The 17827-nt window shown below is 42.8% G+C and overlaps 1 long non-coding RNA gene across 2 annotated transcripts; it reads left to right on the top strand.

The window, feature by feature from the left end:
• The first annotated feature begins 3371 nt into the window (after nucleotides 1-3371).
• On the top strand, nucleotides 3372-16556 carry LOC131921260 (uncharacterized). 2 transcript variants are annotated; one of them, XR_009381915.1, is made up of 4 exons: nucleotides 3372-4194; nucleotides 4298-4400; nucleotides 8388-8481; nucleotides 16413-16556. It is a non-coding gene; the product is annotated as an uncharacterized LOC131921260 (long non-coding RNA). The 2 variants fall into 2 exon arrangements; XR_009381914.1 differs by having other exon boundaries at nucleotides 15114-16556.
• The last annotated feature ends 1271 nt before the right edge of the window (nucleotides 16557-17827 follow it).

Raw genomic sequence — 17827 nt, 5'->3', positions numbered from 1 at the left:
CTAGTAGTTGCTTTTTAAAAGTAGATTCAATAATCTACCTTTTTATCTTATCATATCCATATTCTCCCTTTTTTCAGAGTAGATTCAATAATCTACCCTTTTATCCTATCATTTCTAAATCTCTTTTTTTGAGTAGATTCAATAATCTACTTTTTCTCCTATCATTTCTATATAATAAATTTCTATATCATATCCCACTTTCTTCTTTTAGAAAGAGATTAACTATGACCAATAACAATTTTTAACCAACCCCTAAACAAAGACAAACATCCATAATCCATTTTTTGGTAATGTGGGCCAAGTTTTCTAGGCTACTTCCTGCTGAATGGAGGTGCTGGTAGTTTTATGGGGACACAAAGAAAATGTAGGATTATGGTCAAGTTTTGATTGGAGTAGTCTGTGAAGCTGGATCATCTCAGCTACCCATCTCGAAATTGTCCTGAGCAGTTTGTAGTCAAAGCTGACCTTTGAGTGGTGTTTGTCAGCCTAATGGCATTATCATCATCCATGTGGAATCATCATTGTGGGGTCCTATCGTCTTTTTGGAGACTTCAAAGGTCACTGTTAGATGTGGTCATGGTTTACTGCAGAAAATCTTTTTCATGGGACATTTTTTTCTGGATGATTTCTCCTTTTTCTTCAGATGTCTTATTTGTCTAGTATTCTTCAGGTTCCTTAGCCTTCATTCTCCTGACAGACAAAAACAAAACCCTTCCCCAACCCTAACTTTGGGGAGGTTCCAAATCTGATCTTTATCAATTTTTATTTATGGTTTCTCCTTAAATTTTTGTTTTATTTTCTAAAGGTGTTCTATCATCCAGAGCAGTATGGTTTCTTACAATAGGCATTAGGTTCTTTAATTGCTCTGGGAGGGGGTTTCTTTTATGATGACAGGAAATAACTGAACTGAATTTGAGATGGGAGCCTGTGAGAGACCCCTCAGGGAGTTTCTTGATGGCAAAGGCAAAGGATTACCTTGTCTGTTCCTTGTTGATCTACATTCGTTAGTACAATGCCTGCCTTTGCCACACCTTCTGCATAATCCAGAAGGGAAGGCCTTTCTACTGGGTTTATTCCTAGCAAAAACATTGTGTCTAGGAATGTCCTATTTACAGTCCCTTTTTAGGTGACCTTGTTTACTGCAATTGAAACATTTGACATTACTGCTTTTCTTCAAACCTCTGGAAATCACCTCTTCTATCCAAGCATCATCATGATTATGAGATTCAATATTTATTATATCTTGGATCCATTCCTCCAAAGGTGCTGATCTTGCCTTTAATGGCCTATTACCCTTTTGCATTGTGCATTAGCATTTTCAAAAGCTAGAGATCCAGTTATTATTTCTCTAGCTTCTGAATTTGGTATCGTTCTATTTACTGCTAAAGATGTCTTTGTTTTCTTTCCTTCTCCATCTCCTTCCCCTTCCATTCCCTCCCTTCCTCTTCCCCTCCCCCCTCTAGCTTTTTTTCCTTCTTTTTTTCTGTATTTGTCATACATTAATATGTTTGTGTGTGTATATGGGGATATGTGCATATGGAGGCCAAGGATGGACATATTTCTTTAATTGCTCCTCAACTTAATGCTTTTCTTTCTTGAAAAAAAAATTGGCTTTTGTTCATGGAAATTTCATATCCATATACGATATATTCTGATTTTTCTCTCCCCCCTTTTCCCTATCAAATCCCCCTCTTCTCTACCAGTTCTTTTTCTAGATTCATGACTTTTGTTTCATGACCTGTTTAGTTTAATCTGGGCCTCCCTCCTGTGTGAGCACTGTGTTGGAACTAGGTACTGGAGCCTGGTGAGGTAGCTAGTGGGTAAATAACTGAAAGCCAATAACAAAGACAACTGGGGCCAGCCCTGTTACAGTCTTTTCCCAGAGTTCCAGAAGTGACACTACCAGCAGCGAATTAATTAATCTGTGGGATTCTCTAATAAATCTACATACACGAAACTCTTTAGTCCGTTCTTCTGAGTCAGTTCTCTCTCTACACAGCTTCTTTTCTGCTCTTATACTTAGCTCCTATTTTGCCTGATTCTCTCTACATTTTTCTGCCCTTAGTTCTCACTCATTAGTTCTTTCCATCTTAATTCTAACCCATCTAGTTCTTCCCCATCTTCCATTTCGTTCCTCTAGGTCCCCCCCTAGTTTTTGTGTTATGGGTTTTCAGTTGCATACCCATACAAGCAGCAATGCTTTGACCAGGCTTGAATGCTCTCAGGGTCACACAGAGAGGTGATAAGAGCCACACAAAGAGCAGTAAGTGTCAGCTGTCATTTACAACCCAAAAGGGGAAGTAACTCATGGGGAATAGAATCAACTGAGGGCTAAAGTCGGTTAATGGATCTAAAAAAGGGAATTTATGTGCTCGAACTATATTCTTAGAAGTGGTTAGTTAAAATGTTAAGAGCCCATTATTCACTAAGTCACGGGTGAAAATAAAACTGCCTTATTTTCCTTTGGAGCCGTATCTGTCTCAGGCTAATCTCGGCTGTGCCATTTTCTGGCAGGGTGGGGGAAATGAACACGGTGGCCAGATAGCCTGTGTCACAGCTTGATGTACCTGGTATGTAAAAGCCCTTTTGTTCTGAGTGAAATGTTAAAGGGGAAGTCTAGAGATACCACTTGGGCTATGGGAGAAAGGAAGGTTTAAGTTTAATTTGCACAAGAAACAAGGCTTTGTACCCAACCGCCTGGCTTGGCAGTTGTCCCGGTATGGATATTTACATTATTTTCAGGAGACTAGCAGATGGTCTGGATACTTACCTTATCTGCAGTCTGTCCTTGGATATTTGAGAGATATCTCAGATAAAATACTTTCATCTGGAGATGGTCCTGGCTAGATGCTGCTAATGATGATAATTACAGAAAGGCCTGAAATTGGGGGTCTTGACTGTGTCTGTTGTAGGCACAGCTAGAGGAAGTTATCCAAATACTTTAATTGTATAGGGGAAATTGTGCCCAATGAATGATCAACACACTGTTCTAGGAATGGAAAAGCTACAATAGCACATGAGAAATTCATAGCAGGAAACGGCTAATTTTCAAAAGCCAGTATCTCTAAGACTCCTCAAGTCTTGGCTTTATCCTCTGGAAGGGCACCTTCCAGGTATAGCTTTGTCATAGTCAGCTGACTTCCTACTTCATATTTCTGCATCCCGCAGCAAGGCAATGATTCCCCTTCTCCCTGAATCTATCAGTAATAGGTAATTCATCAATAAGAGGTAGGACTCCCTGACCCTCCCCACCTCCCCACTCCCCCACCCCTGCATCCATGTGTGACTCTTGACAGGCTCATTCTTTTGCAGACCTAGTGCAGACATTTACAGCTGCTCTGAGTTCATGGCTGTAGTGGCTGTGCCTTGCCAAGTATATTACATATTGAAGCCCTTCCCCTTATCTTCTGCAATGCTCCCTGAGCCTTAGAGGAGAGGGCACGCATGTCTTGTTTAAAGCTGAGCCCTCAGCTGTCACTTATTCTCAGCATCTCTGGAGCCATCTGCATTTGCCACCATTCATTAGAAAGAAAGGTTTCTCTCATTAAAGCTGCAGTTGTCTGCAATATGGACATAGATATTTAGAATACAGTTTGACATGCTCTCAATTTAGCTAAATAACAATACTTAGTTATCTCCAAGGGCCTATGTGTTCTCCATCATGGAGTTTTGTTCAGGCTTATAGTGACAGGCATGGACTCCCTCCTGTGGAGTGGGCCTCAAGTCCAATCAGGGAGTAGTTGTTCACCTCTATACCAGTCATAGTGGTTGGAATGAGAAAGGTCCCTCATAGACTCAGGTATTTGAATACTTTGCCTCCAGTTAGTGGTGGCATTTGGGGAAGTTTAGGAGGTACAGCCTTGCTGGAGGAAGTACATCACTGTGGATGGGCCTTGAGAGTACATATATAGCCTCACCCTTTGTGGTGGTTTGAAAGAAAATGGCCCCCAAATGGAGTGGCACTACTAGGATGTGTGGTTTTGTTGGAGTGAGTGTGGCCTTGTTGGAGGAAGTGTGTCTCTATGGAGGCAGGCTTTGAGGGCTCACATATGCTCAAGCCACGCCCAGTGCTCAGACCATTTCCTGTTGCCTGTGAGTCAAGATATAGAACCATCAGCTCCTTCTCCAGCACCATGTCTGCCTGCATGCTCCCTGGCTTTCCGCCCTGATGACAATGGACTAAACCTCGGAACTGTAAGTGAGCACCACAATTAAATGTTTTCCTTTATGAGAGTTGCCATGGTCATGGTGTCTCTTCACAGCAATAGAAGCCCTAATTAAGACAATTTGTTTCCAGTTCTCTCTGCTTAGAGCTTAAGGTTGAAGATGTAATCGCTCAGGTTCCTGCTCCTGCTGCATGCCTGGTGCCATGATGGATTGCTATCCCTCTGTAAGCCCAAGTAAGCCGTTCGTTCTATCAATTGCCTTAAATGTAAGTGTTGTTTTATCACAGCAACAGCAATGTAACTAAGACACAGTGAGCCACCACTGCACAAGCAGGCCCTCGTCTCCTGAACTTTTGGAACGAGTTTTCTCACTGAACCTGGCACTGTGTCTGGCTATCCAATAAGCTTCAGGGATCCATCTGTGTCTGTTCCCCAAATGCTGGAGATGCAGATGCATACCCCTGTGTCTGGCTTTCTATGTGAAAGCCTTGGTGATCCAACAGGTCCCCATGCTTACATGGCAGGCATCTTACTGACTGAACCATTCCCAGACCCTTCTTTTATTTTTACTTTACCAACTTAGCCACCCTCCCAGCCTGTTTATTTATTTTTGAGACAAGGACTCCCTATTCTGCCCAGGCTAGGCTCAAACTCATGCTCCTTCTCCTTTTGTCTCCTGAGTGTTAGGATTACAGGTCTCACCACCACAGCCAACCTTAATCCATTCCTGAGAGACCAATGAAGTCTTTGAAAAAAAGAAACAAAAAAGTGTAGCTCGTTCATAAGGACCATCGACTTAACCATCTGCCAAAGGCCCTAACTCCTAACATTGCCACATTGGGGAAGTAAGCTTCAACATGAGCTTGGCTTTGTTTTTCTGGGCGTCAGTCACACTGGAACCATTGAAGTTCTGTGCAGCCTTGAGAAGTCTGCAAGATGCTCTAATGAACAAACTCCTTTGCCTCTTTTCAAAACCATAGGCATTTTGGGTTGTGTGATTGTCTGCTAGGGTAGGGTAAGGAGTGCCGCCCTGTTCATCACTATAGAATATTTAGTATGTCCTACTGGATGCCAACTAGTAGCTCCATTCCCAGTCATGGTGCTAAAAGCAATGTCTCTAGATATTACCCTGTGTCCTCAGGGGATCTACAAAGAACCACTGAGCATACCACCTGACCTCGGGGAAGATGTACATTCTTGAGTGAGTAAATATGAACCTCCCACCTCTACATCCTTACAGCGAGGTCATCATTTTACTCATGTACACTGTGCTATACCTGTTGTTGTTTTTTATTTCTCTCTTTTTTTTTTCTATTTTAGTCAAAAACAAGTTCAGCAAATGTGTTGTTAAAATTTTTGAGTTTCTTATTTCTATGCTGTACTTAGCGGCACTTTAAAGAGATTCCAGGGAGAATGTGGCTCTCTGGGATTCCCATTAGGTACTGGTTTAAAACTCGGCCTCCAGTCTAGAGCAATCCCATTGTGTGTAATTTCCCATTTTCTGTAATCTGTAAATATACACATGGTGAACGTTATATTGCTGATGGATACACCTAGCATGCTAAGTGTAATTACTTCTGGATGTGAAGGAAAAAAAGTTAATATAATTTTGTTTTTAGTGGACTTTGCAGTAATAAAAAAAATCCTCCCGGGGAAATTCATAGCTCATTCTGGCTTATGCAATAACCTGACTGACATACATGCCCAGCGAGCACTGCCCCACTTAGGCAGGCCAGAGACTTCCCGACGCTTTCTACAGACCTACAAAGGTAATCTGTGTGCTCTGGCAGCTCGCTCTGTCTTTTTTCAAGAAAAAAAAATGTTACTGAAAAATTGCTTGGGAATGGGAAGCAAATTATTCCAAGAAATGTGCCTCGAACCTGTGGACGGATATGGGGTATGGATAGGGGTATATTTTATAAGGCTGGCTGTTACTTTTTCATATATGTTTGCTTACTGGAACTCAAGAGCATATCTGGTTATTTTATTTGTCATAACACTAAAATTATGATAAAAGCTATGAATTGACTGCAAGAGCTGTAGCACAAGATGATCCTGGAATAAATAACAAGGCTTTGCCAAATTATTTGATTAGAAGTACCATCCTTCAATCAGAAATCTCCGAACCACCTCCATGCAAACACTGCAGTGTGGTTAGCTTTCTATCACTGTGTCAAAATACTCGAGGTAAACCATTTACAGAGAAGAAAGGTTTACTTTATTTTATGGTCTAGAGGTGTCAGCCCATGGTTGCTTGGTTCCCTAGCCTTCAGATCTGTAACATGTAATGGAAAAAGCTTCTCACTTCATGCCTGCTGGAAGCAGAGAGTGATGGGAAAAGGGCCAAGATTCCAATACACCCTCCAAGGGATGACTCCAATAACCTAATATCCTCCTACTGTATCCCATCTCTCAAAGGTTCAACTACTTCCCAATAGCTGAGGACCAAGATTTTAACACATTGGTGTTGGGGCAGGCACTCAAGATTCAACAACCCCCCCACCCCCGCCCCGACACACACATATGTGCTTTTTCTTAAGGGTCAGACTGATCCAGAAATCAAGGGTTCTAGACAGAGGGCATTCTGTACTGAAAACATGATTTTGTTCACTGTAAAAGAAGGGGAAGGTGAAAATTCAGTCTCAGTTAGTGTACTTGTCTGCCATCGTGGCTATGTTATATTGAAGACAAACAGACAAGGTGATAAGTAGTAAGAACAGAGAGATTAATAATACAGGTGTTGGGGTGCGACATCTTTGGGGACATGATCCTTAAGCATGCACATGTGTCTTAGTTAGGGTTTCTATTGCTGTGAAGAGACACCAAGACCATGGCAACTCTTATAAAGGAAAACATTTAATTGGGGTAGCTTACAGTTCAGAGGTTTAGTCCATTGTCATCATGGTATGACATGGTAGCATGCAGGCAGACATGGTGCTGGAGCTGAGAGTTCTGTATCTTTCAGGCAACAGGAAGTGAACTGGGGTACGGGGTGTGGCTTGAGCATATTTGAGACCTCAAAGCCCACCTTCACAGTGACACACTTCCTCCAGCGAGGCCACACCTCTTGCAACAAAGCCACACCTCTTAATAGAGCTACTCACTATGAGTTTATGGGGGACAACTACATTCAAACCACCACAGCATGGTAAACTATCACTTACCTATAAGTGCCGTGTGTCATTATGAGAGTATTTAACAGACTCCTGATAATCATGAGCCTCCAGAGAGGACAGAAGATGGTTTTCAACAAAACTGTAAAAGAAGACTGAAGTGTTGTTTTCATAAAGGATAAATATGGATTTCCAGAAATGTTATAGCTTTACTTTGCACAATAAGGAGCTGGCCCTAACTATCTATCTATCTATCTATCTATCTATCTATCTATCTATCTATCTATCATCTTTTTTTATGATTTAGGAGTCAAACAGACCTAGCTTTTGTCTCTTTCATTTTCAAGCTGAATGTCCTCAATCAGCAACCTAAATGCCCTTCAGTTGACGAATGGATATAGAAAGTATGGTGCATATACACTATGGGATATTATTTAGCTGTAAAGAAAAATGTAATCATGAATTTGCAGGTAAATGGAAGGAACTAGAAAAGATCGTTTTGGGTGAGGTAACCCAGAGCCACAAAGCAAATGTCTCATGTTCTCTCTCAACTGTGGTTCCTAGCTCCAAAGCTCCAGATGTGAGGACAGTACCTGGAGTAACCGCAGACACCAGGACAGTAAAAAGGAACCATTGTGGGGAGATAGAGAGGGTAACAACAGCAAACAATATCCAAACCTTGAACATCTAGGAATTCGCCAAGTCTCATTTCATCCACTATGAGACGAAATAAAGATAATAATAATACCTACTTTCTGGGTTTCATAGGAGGACTAAATGAACAAACTTGGGGTCCAGTACCCAACACCTGCTAAATTAAAGAAGTCACCACCTCTGTGATGGGTGCCAGGATTATGAGCATCTCAAGTCCCACAGCAGGAACAGCTGGAGAAGTAACTCAGAGCTTTGCTTAGGGCTCTTCCTTCAATCAGAGGCTTGGGAGGCTCCACATCAGCAGGAGACTGGTCTGATTTGAGTTGCTATAGCAATGTCAGAGAAGGTGAATCCCACACTGCCAGAGTGCATTAAGAACACATTTTAGCGAAGATTAGAGGTTAAGGGTGAGCCAGCTAAAGCACCCGATTTTCTCACCTTTTGTTCTACACAGTACCAAGGCTAGCCTGCTGAACACACAGACCGCACTGCAGAGGAGCATTCAATCTTTGTTAAGCTGGACTTGAAGATGAACCTTGCTAGCTTGAGTGAGTATACCCACTGTCTGAGATGACTAACAGGTGCTTACATGAGGCAGGAAAGAGGGGTGGGGGACTCAGGCATGCAGGAAGTTTAGTCTGGGGGCAAAGATTTGTGAAATCAATCCCTCAGAGAGAGCCTTGTGATTATTTCCTGGACAATCCTGTTTGTCCTTGCACATTAGAGTGGACAGAGAGAGACAGAAACTATAGCCCTAAATGTTCTAGAACCTAGCACACCCCTAAAGGCCATGAGACTTACACACATTGAGTGAGAAACTGGCGTGGTGTCTGGTCACTCCAGATCCAGTGAGGGAACCGCAGCCCTTGGGGAATGACTCCTTCTTCCCAGCTTTCTCTCTCTCTACAGCACGCACAGCCTCCATATCAGGGAGTCCACAGTTTTCTTGGCGATCTGAGCTGCCTCTAGCTCCGGAAGCTGTGGTGTGCCTTGGCAAGATCACCTCTCCAGCTTCCAGATTTGCTAATCCAAGATAGGATGATGAAAGCAAATCTTCTCTGGCTCCCAAAGACGGAGTGAACGTGTGAGATGAGCATAATGAGCACATGCGGAAAAGTTTTGGAGGAAGAGGAACCTCCAGAGACACCTCGAACTCTCTGGTTACATGATTTATGCCAAATATAAGATCCTTGTAACACAGCAAACACTCCAAGTGCCTTCCTCATGTTTATCCCCACATTGAGAAGCAGTTGCGTTTTGACTTAATCAAGTATGAGCTCTTCCATGGGAAAGAACAGTTTCATAGGTGAAGTGCTTTCTTCTTTAGTGAGCTGTATGCCTGCCACCAGGCCCAATCACTCACCTCTTCAATTCCTGGGCCATTCTAACTCTCCCCTAATTCCTGGGCTCCTCCCTGAGTCTAGATTCCCAAATGACCAATTGCTCTTGTGTCTAACACAAAGCATGACCTGAAGCAGGAGCAAAGCCCACATCCAGAGACAGAGCCAACTAAACACTGGACCACATAGATCAACACTTGCCCTAGTCTGCCAAACCATAGTCCTTGAGGATCTTGAAGAATTTGAAATCGTATATAAAATAGACATGCAAATGGCCCCTTTCCTGGTTACAAGGCTCTCTCTGGACTTCTTCAGATCCAAGGTTTTCCCTTGATCTTTCTATCTCCCAGGCAGGGCAAACAGAGTCTGACTCCATGCTAAAAGGCTATGCACAGGGAAGAGGGATGGGAGAGTAAAACAGAGGAGGGCCTCTGGGGAAGGAAGGTAAGAGCACTGTCTCCCTGTGAAGCCTCTGATCGCTCAGCCCCCAGGATGCTGCCTGCTCCTGAACAAGCTCTTTGAAGCTGGCCTGTCCTCCTCAGGCAGGCCTCTTCCAAGAGAAGTTCAGACGAGCCATCCTAAGTTGTGCAAATGGTTTTCATGTGTTCAGCCCTTAGGCTTCATTCCTTCATCTTCTCGGGTTCATGTTCCCAAAATATAAGTTGTAATGTGGAACTTCCCCAAGTGCTTATAATATACTGTTATGTCTACACATCTGTCTGTCTATCTGTCTGCCTGTCTGTTTAACTATCATCTATCCTTTTAAAATTCATTATTTATTTTACATCTCTATTGTAGTTTCCCCTCCCTCCTTTTTCCCATTCCCTCCCCCATCTCTCCTCTCCCCACAGATCCACTCCTCCTCTGTTTCTGTTCAGAAATGGGCAGGCCTCCCATGGGTGTCAACAAAGCATGGCTATCAAGTTGAGGTAGGACTAAGCTCCTCCCCTTGTATTAAGGCTGGGCAAGGCAACTCAGTATGAGGAATAGGTTCCTCAAAGCAGGCCAAAGCGTTAGGGACAGGCCCTGCCCTCACTGCTAGGAGTCCCACAAGTTGACCAAGCTACGCAACTGTCACATATACATAGATGGCATAGGTCAGTTCCATGTAGGCTCCCTAGCTTTTGGTCCAGACTCTGTGAGCTCCTATGAGCCCAGGTTAGTTGTTTCTATAGGTCCCCTTATGATGACCTTGACCCCCTTGACTCACACAATCCTTCATCTTACTCTTCAACAGGACAAGGCCCAGGGCTTGGCTGTGGATCTCTGCATCTGTTTCCATCAGTTATTGGATAAATGCTCTCTGATGATGATTGTGGTAGTTACCAATATGATTACAACAGATGGCCAGTTCAGGCTACCTATCCATTATTGATAGGAGTCTCAGCTGGGGTTATCCTTGTAGATTTGTGGGAATTTCCCTTTACCAGGTTTCTACCTGACCCCAAAATGTCCCCTACATCAAAGCATCTCTTTCAGTGCCCTTGTAGTATGATTGAGCATCACTGGGTATATGTCCAAGAGTGGTATAGCTGGGTCTTGAGGTAGATTGATTCCCAGTTTTCTAAGAAACCATGATATTGATTTCCCAAGTGACTGTACTAGTTTGCACTCCCACCAGCAGTGGAGGAGTGTTCCCTTTGCTCCACATCCTCTCCAACATAAGCTGTTGTTAGTGTTTTTGATCTTAGCCATTCTGACAGATGTAAGATGGAATTGCAGAGTTGTTTTGATTTGTATTTCCCTGATGACTAAGGATGTTGAACATTTCTTTAAGTGCATCTTGGAAATTTGAGATTCTTCTGTTGAGAATTCTGTTTAGATCTGTGTAGCTGAAGTTATCCTGTTTCTGCCTGGCTCTTGCAGCCCTCAGACCCAAGTAAACAAACAGAGACTTATATTATTTACAAACTGTATGGCCTAATGACTCAGGATTCTTGCTAGTTGTTCTTATATCTTAAATTAACCCATTTCTATTAATCTATAAGTGGCCATGTGGCTCATGGCTTACTGGTATCTTTACATGTTGCTTCTCATCATGGCAGCTGGTAGCATCTCCCTGCCTCAGCCTTCCACTCCCCAGAATTCTTCTCTCTCTTTTTCCTGCCTATCCTATACTTCCTGCCTGGCTACTGGCCAATCAGCATTTTATTTATCAATCAATCAGAGCAACACTTTCACAGCATAGAGAACATCTTACAGCAGATCTGTACCCCATTTTTAATTGGATTATTTGTTTTTTTAATGTCAGTTTCTTAAGTTCTTTAGATCAGCCCTCTGTCAGATGTGGTTTGGTGAAGATCTTTTCTCATTCTGCTGTTTTGTCCTATTGACAGTGTCCTTTGCCTTACAGAAGCTTTTCAGTTTTGTGAGGTCCCATTTATTAATTGTCACTCTCAGTATCTGTGCTGTCAATGTCTGTGGTCTTCTATTAAGGAAGTTGTCTCTTGTGCCAATGTGTTCAAGGCTATTTCCCACTTTTTCTTTTATCAGGTTCAGTGTAACTGGATTTATGCTGAGGTCTTTGATTCACTTGGACTTGAGTTTTGTGCAGGGTGATAGATAGGGATCTATTTGCATTCTTCTACATGCCAACATCCAGTTACGCTAGCATTGTTTGTTGAAGACGCTCTCTTTTTTCCATTGTATAATTTTGCCTTCTTTGTAAAAAATCAGGTGTTCATAGGTATGTATATTTATATCAATTCCTTTGATCCACCTGCCTGTTTTTATGCCAATACCATGTGTCGAAGTCAGGGATGATGATACCTTCAGAAGTTCCTTTATTATATAGGATTGTTTTAGCTATCCTGGGTTTTTTGTTTTTCCATATGAAGTTGAGCATCATTTTTTTCAAGGTCTGTAAAGAATTGTGTTGGAATTGAATCTATATGTTGCTTTAGGTTAGATGGCCATATTTGCTATGTTAATCCCACTGATCCATGAGCATAGGAGATCTTTCCATCTTCTGAGATCTCCAATTTCTTTCTTCAAAGACTCAAAGTTCTTGTCATATAGATCTTTCACTTTCTTGGTTAGAGTTACTCCAAGATATTTTATATTATTTGTGGCTATTGTAAAGGATGTTGTTTCCCTGATTTCTTTCTCAGCCTGTTTATCATTTCATCTATCTATCTTAATCAATAGTTGGATTGCTCTAATTCCTATTGTTGCATAACAAATTATTAAAATTAATGACATCAAACAATGAGCATTTTGTAGTGGTCATAGATTTCTTGATCAGGAGTTTTGGTCAGACATGAAATAAGTGAAAATTCGTCTTACTCTGTGGCTTCTGTGGTGTTAACATGAAAGACTTCAGTAATTTGAGGTCATGCGACTATTTGGGTGCTAATACCCATGGAAACTTCTGCAAGTACAAGATCAGCTGAGATTTCTCCCTGAGCATGGACATACGTCCCCTGTGAGGTTGATTTCCTTGCTCTATGGCATTTAGGAATTATTAGGTTTCTTACATTGTGTTGTATAGCTCTGAGAGTGAGAGCTCTAGTGAATGATCTTGGAGACTAGAAAACTGTATGACCTTGTATGACAGTGAAGGCAGACAAGGGGCACCCAGATGAGTGAGGAATGGCTATCTCTGCCTGTTGATGGGAGTTATAATAAAGAATTTGTGTCGGGGCTGGAGAGATGGCTCAGAGGTTAAGGGCACTGACTGCTCTTCCAGAGGTCCTGAGTTCAATTCCCAGCAACCACATGGTGGCTCACAACCATCTGTAATGAGATCTGGCGCCCTCTTCTGGCCTGCAGGCAGAACGCTGTATACATAATAAATAAATAATTCTTAAAAAAAAAAAAAAAGAAAAAAAAAAAAAGAATTTGTGGCCATGTGTTAAAACCAGTTGGATTTGTCTTATTTGGTGTGCATGAAGATTCAAAACTCCTAGGACAGAACCAAAACAACTCATTCTCAGAAGATAGGAGTAGTTGGTAATTTAACCCACGAGACAGGACTCTGTATTTCAGGAGCTAGGATTTATGTCTTTAATATCCTGCAGAAGAGAAAGTGTAGTAAAAAAGACTTTAAAACACCACCACACTTGCTGCCAAAGAGCAAAATAGCTCCTTAGCTCTGGGAGTAACACCTGCATGCTGGCGGGTTGGGCAGTAGCTTCACGGTTGTGCAGATACAGGGGTGGGAGAAAACTCATGAGGGATGGCTGTCTTGATCTTCTCATTGTCTTAACGAACAGTTTCACTCCTGCTGAGTCTACACCAATGCTTCCCTTCTAGTCCAGATGTCTTACAATTTAGCTTCCTGTCTTCCTTCCGGTTTCTATTGCTGTGATAAAATACCACAACCATAAGCAACTTGGAGAAGAAAAAGGGTTTTTGTTTTGGTTTTTGGTTTTTTTTCTTACACTTCCATATCACAGTCCATTATTGAAGGAAGTCAAAGTGGGAACTTATGCAGGGCAGGGACCTGGAGTAAGAAGCTGATACAGAGTCTATGGAAGAATGCTTTTTATTGACTTGCTTCCCATGGTTTTGGTTAGCCTGCTTTCTTATAGTACCCAGGACACCAGCCCAGGGGCACTGCTCACAGTGAGTGGGTCCCTCCCCCATCCATCATCAATGTACCACAAGCTTGCTTACAGGCCAATCTGGTAGTGATATTTTTTTCAATTGAGGTCCCTTCTTCCTTAGAGACTGTAGCTTGGGTTGAGTTGACATAAAACTAGCCAGCAAAATCCAGATAGCTTACAAATTAACTTCCCTTCCAACAGCTAATTCTATGCCTGTGAATCACTTCTCTTCAGTCTCCATGATTCTCCCCAGGTCTCAGGTGTGAGGAGAGAATAATTCTCAACTCACTCGGTCAGAGGACTACCTATTTTATTATACAAGACTGAAAAGGGCAGGTACAATGGTTTTAGGGAAAGTCGATTGAAAAACATAACATATATCAGATCTACTGATGGCAGAAGGTGAGGCTGGGGAGGTGGCCAGTGGTCATAAAGTCACAGAGATAGCTTTCTGGGTCATGATTTTTTTTTCTATGTTCAGCCATGTTACTGGCCCAGACATAATGCTTCCTCATCCCTTGTGTCCTGGTTCTCTTTAACTTTCCATTGGACATAGCCTAGAGTCATCTGAGAAGGGAGTCTCAATTCAGGGATTGCCTAGATCAGATGGGCCTGTGGACATATCTGTCAGGGGTTTCTTGATGGTTAATTGATGTAGAAGGATACTGCCTACGGTGGGCGGTACCATTCCCTGCGATGGCAGTCCTGAGCTACATGAGAAAGCTCGTTAAGTCTGAACAGGATAGCAAGGAGTGCGCCTCCATAGTTTTCTTCTGTACTTCTTTGGCTGTGCGGAAGTTCCCTGGTTACAGGTAACACTGCCTAGAACAGCAAGTGGTCTGCCTTCAAGCAAAACTGTCTCCACGCAGCTTTTGATTCCAGCCAGTCTTCCCTCTCTTCTTCAGCCCCTAGGGTGACTGCCGGTGCCTGAGTGCCCGGAGAGAGTGCCCATACTCATCTGGCAGATCCTCCAGTCCTGGAAACACATTGGAATCTTAAATGTCGGGGCTGCGAGCCTTCCATCCTTCCTTTCTCTCTAGTTTTCTCTTACTCCTCCCGTCTTCCTCTCTGCTCCTCACTTCCTCTCTCCTAACTGCGCGTCTTTCCTTGTCTACACAACTTCCTCAGACACGAAAGGAAGCCAGAGAAAAGATATTCGCTTTGGGGGAAGAGGAGACAAACCAAGAGATGTGCTCACCAAGTCAAAGGGTCATTCTGACTTTCCACAAAGACCCCCTTCACGGAAAGAGGGGGACTCGCCAAGCTTTCTCCTCCCTATCTCTCTCTCTTCAGGAAAAACAAAGTGGACGCACACAGCTGGAGACTGTAATTTGACAAACGAAGAAAGAAGATGAATGAAACTTCCTGTTTTCCTCTCCCACCCTGGTCTCTCAGGAGTTGAGCTACGAGGCCACCTTCCAACCAGATGTTTAATTCCCAAAGCTCCTTTCAGAATCTCTGCATATCAACTATTCCTTCACACAGCACCACCTGATCTTAGGTTCAGTTACAACAAGCCCGCTCCATCCAAGAGACTGCTGGGGCACAGGGCCTCTTGGGATCAGCCAGTGAATGTGCCCGACATAAGACGATGTGGAACCAATGATCTGAACTCTGGGCTTTCTCATATAAATTCAGTACAACCTTAACAACGCTCCTTCTGTATGTCACTTACTGTGGCAAGATTCCAAATTAACTCATCTAGCCCCATTAGAGAGATCCTAACACTGTTCCCACAACCATGGATAATTTCCTGCCCTGGTTTCCACATCTCATAGAATCTCTTAGGACTCTTCTCCTCTCTGTACACTGCTGCATTCTGAAAAACAAACGTATGGCAAAGCCACATGCGTGGAGAAGCTTTGCTCGCTGTAAGAATTCATCAGCTGCATTACTTTCAGGCACTGCCTGGGTTGCTAGACAGGTTGTTTCCCCCTTTGGCTGCTCATCTTCTTTGGAGACAAGTTGTCATCGGTTTTAAAGGTCTGTCTCCACCCTCTGTGGTCACACCCAGCTTGCTGAATCCCAAGGCTCATTGTTAGTAACAATGTAGATTTCTCCAGCCTCTCTCCAGGCTAACTCCCAAACTCTCTGACCTACCTTTGCTCACACTGTGTGATGTGGAGCAGGGAGGGTGGATCCCCTTCACAGCAAGACTCTTAAACACTTTTTAAAGATGTGCTTCAAGCATGACACATGTCTATATTTGGACTTTTCATGCTGAATGACAATCTATCAACAGGATGAGGAGTGGAACTGTTGCTAACAGTCTCTTCCTTACGAAACAGGGATGCTTTTGGGTGATTATTAGTAGCTGGAAATATCTTGTCATTAGTGAGTTTGTATGGGTGGATAATGCTGTCTCCAGAAATTATGAGTTTTCCCACCCGATATGGGATACTTCTCTATGAGATGTTCCCTAAGAAGTCATGGTTTTCATACTAGGTGTGGGACACCATCCTATGGTCTGTTCGTTACAGAAGTCCCAGGGCCTCCCAAAACAATATTGGACCTTTGCCTTCATTACTGGTTGCCCATTAGAATTAGATGGTAAGATCCCATTGCTGAAGACACCACATGCTTTGTTTACAGGTCACAGAGAAATCAAGCTGGAACTGACCTGGAAGCTTCCTCCCTGCTGCCTAGAGCACACAGTGACAGAAGGTGTTATTCAAGCTGCTTGGGGAGAAAAGACATCAACTATCTTACCCAGCTGTAGATCCTGCATGCTACAAGACCAACCTGCTAGGCAAGATATGCTCACTGTTGCACTAATAGTGTCATAACTGTTTGAGGACTGGCAACCACCCTCTGATTGCATTTGAGGACTGCTTCATGGGAGGGGAATATACATCTGGTGCTGTAAGTTGAATCGAAATCTTGTGGGTCAGGATGTTATAGACTCAAAAGGAGAATTCATTACTGTTGTTTTGTTAAATGAACGTGTGGTCAGGCTGCCTTCTGAATGTTTACACTAATACCCATAGACCAATGCTGCTCTCAGCCTTGGTCACAGGTGCTCCCTTTTGCAATGGGAAGGCTAATGCAGAAACTTATATCTGGTCAGTGCTCGGCCACAAATGGGACAGCTCTGTCACCTCCTCCAACTTCCAGAACAAAATGTGGAAAGAACAGACGCATTAAGAGATGGGGAGGAATGTTGTGAAACAATGTTTTCGGACACAACATAGGCACTGAAATTGTGACCACACAGCGCTATGCACAAGACTGGACCCTTCAGCATTCTGTCACAGGTAGGGAAAGCTTCTCTAAGGTCCTACTCCTTCATAAGGTATTATTGGCAGTGAATAATGTCTGGTGGAGAGGGTGACATTTTCTTCAGTTTCCATGCTCCACAAATAGTCCCCTACCTACGCTTATGCAAGCAACCATAACTAAAAACCCAGTGTGTGTGTGTGTGTGTGTGTGTGTGTGTGTGTGTGTGTGTGTGTGTGTGTAGGGGAGTCTTAAAAGTAGGAGGGTGGTCTAGTTGAAAACAGGAAAGGATTCAGAGGAAGAAGGAGGGAACTAAGAGAGGGTAACAGAGGATGAGTGCAATTATAATACAATGTACATGTATGATTGTAATAAAATAATCCCACTGACATAAAAAAAAGTCACAACAATCTGAGCCAGAAAGGTTCTGAATTTCCAAGGTCAGGTAGAATAATGTTATATATTATCTACCTCTGTCTCCTTCCCTTCCTCTCTGCACTGCAGTTATATACCATCTGTGAACTGATTTCATGAATTAAGTCATCACTGGGAACACACACAAAACTTGATATTCTGAAGAATCTTGTAATTAATTGCTTTGTGGATGGAAAAATGTGTTTTGTTTTGTTGGGTTCCTAAATTTTCACATAACTTTCTCCTTGTGAAGAATAACAGGATTCACATTTCAAACAGTTAACAAATACAAGTAGACTTCGAAGCTTTGCCGACTGGCCTCACACAAATCGACTTTGAGCCCTAGTCTTTGGGTCATCTCAACTCCCTCTGCAATG

Source organism: Peromyscus eremicus, chromosome 10, assembly GCF_949786415.1.
Source record: "Peromyscus eremicus chromosome 10, PerEre_H2_v1, whole genome shotgun sequence".
NCBI classification, from domain to species: domain Eukaryota; kingdom Metazoa; phylum Chordata; class Mammalia; order Rodentia; family Cricetidae; genus Peromyscus; species Peromyscus eremicus.
The sequence above is the reverse complement of the archived record's forward strand: the minus strand, read 5'-3'. Positions and strand labels throughout refer to the sequence as shown.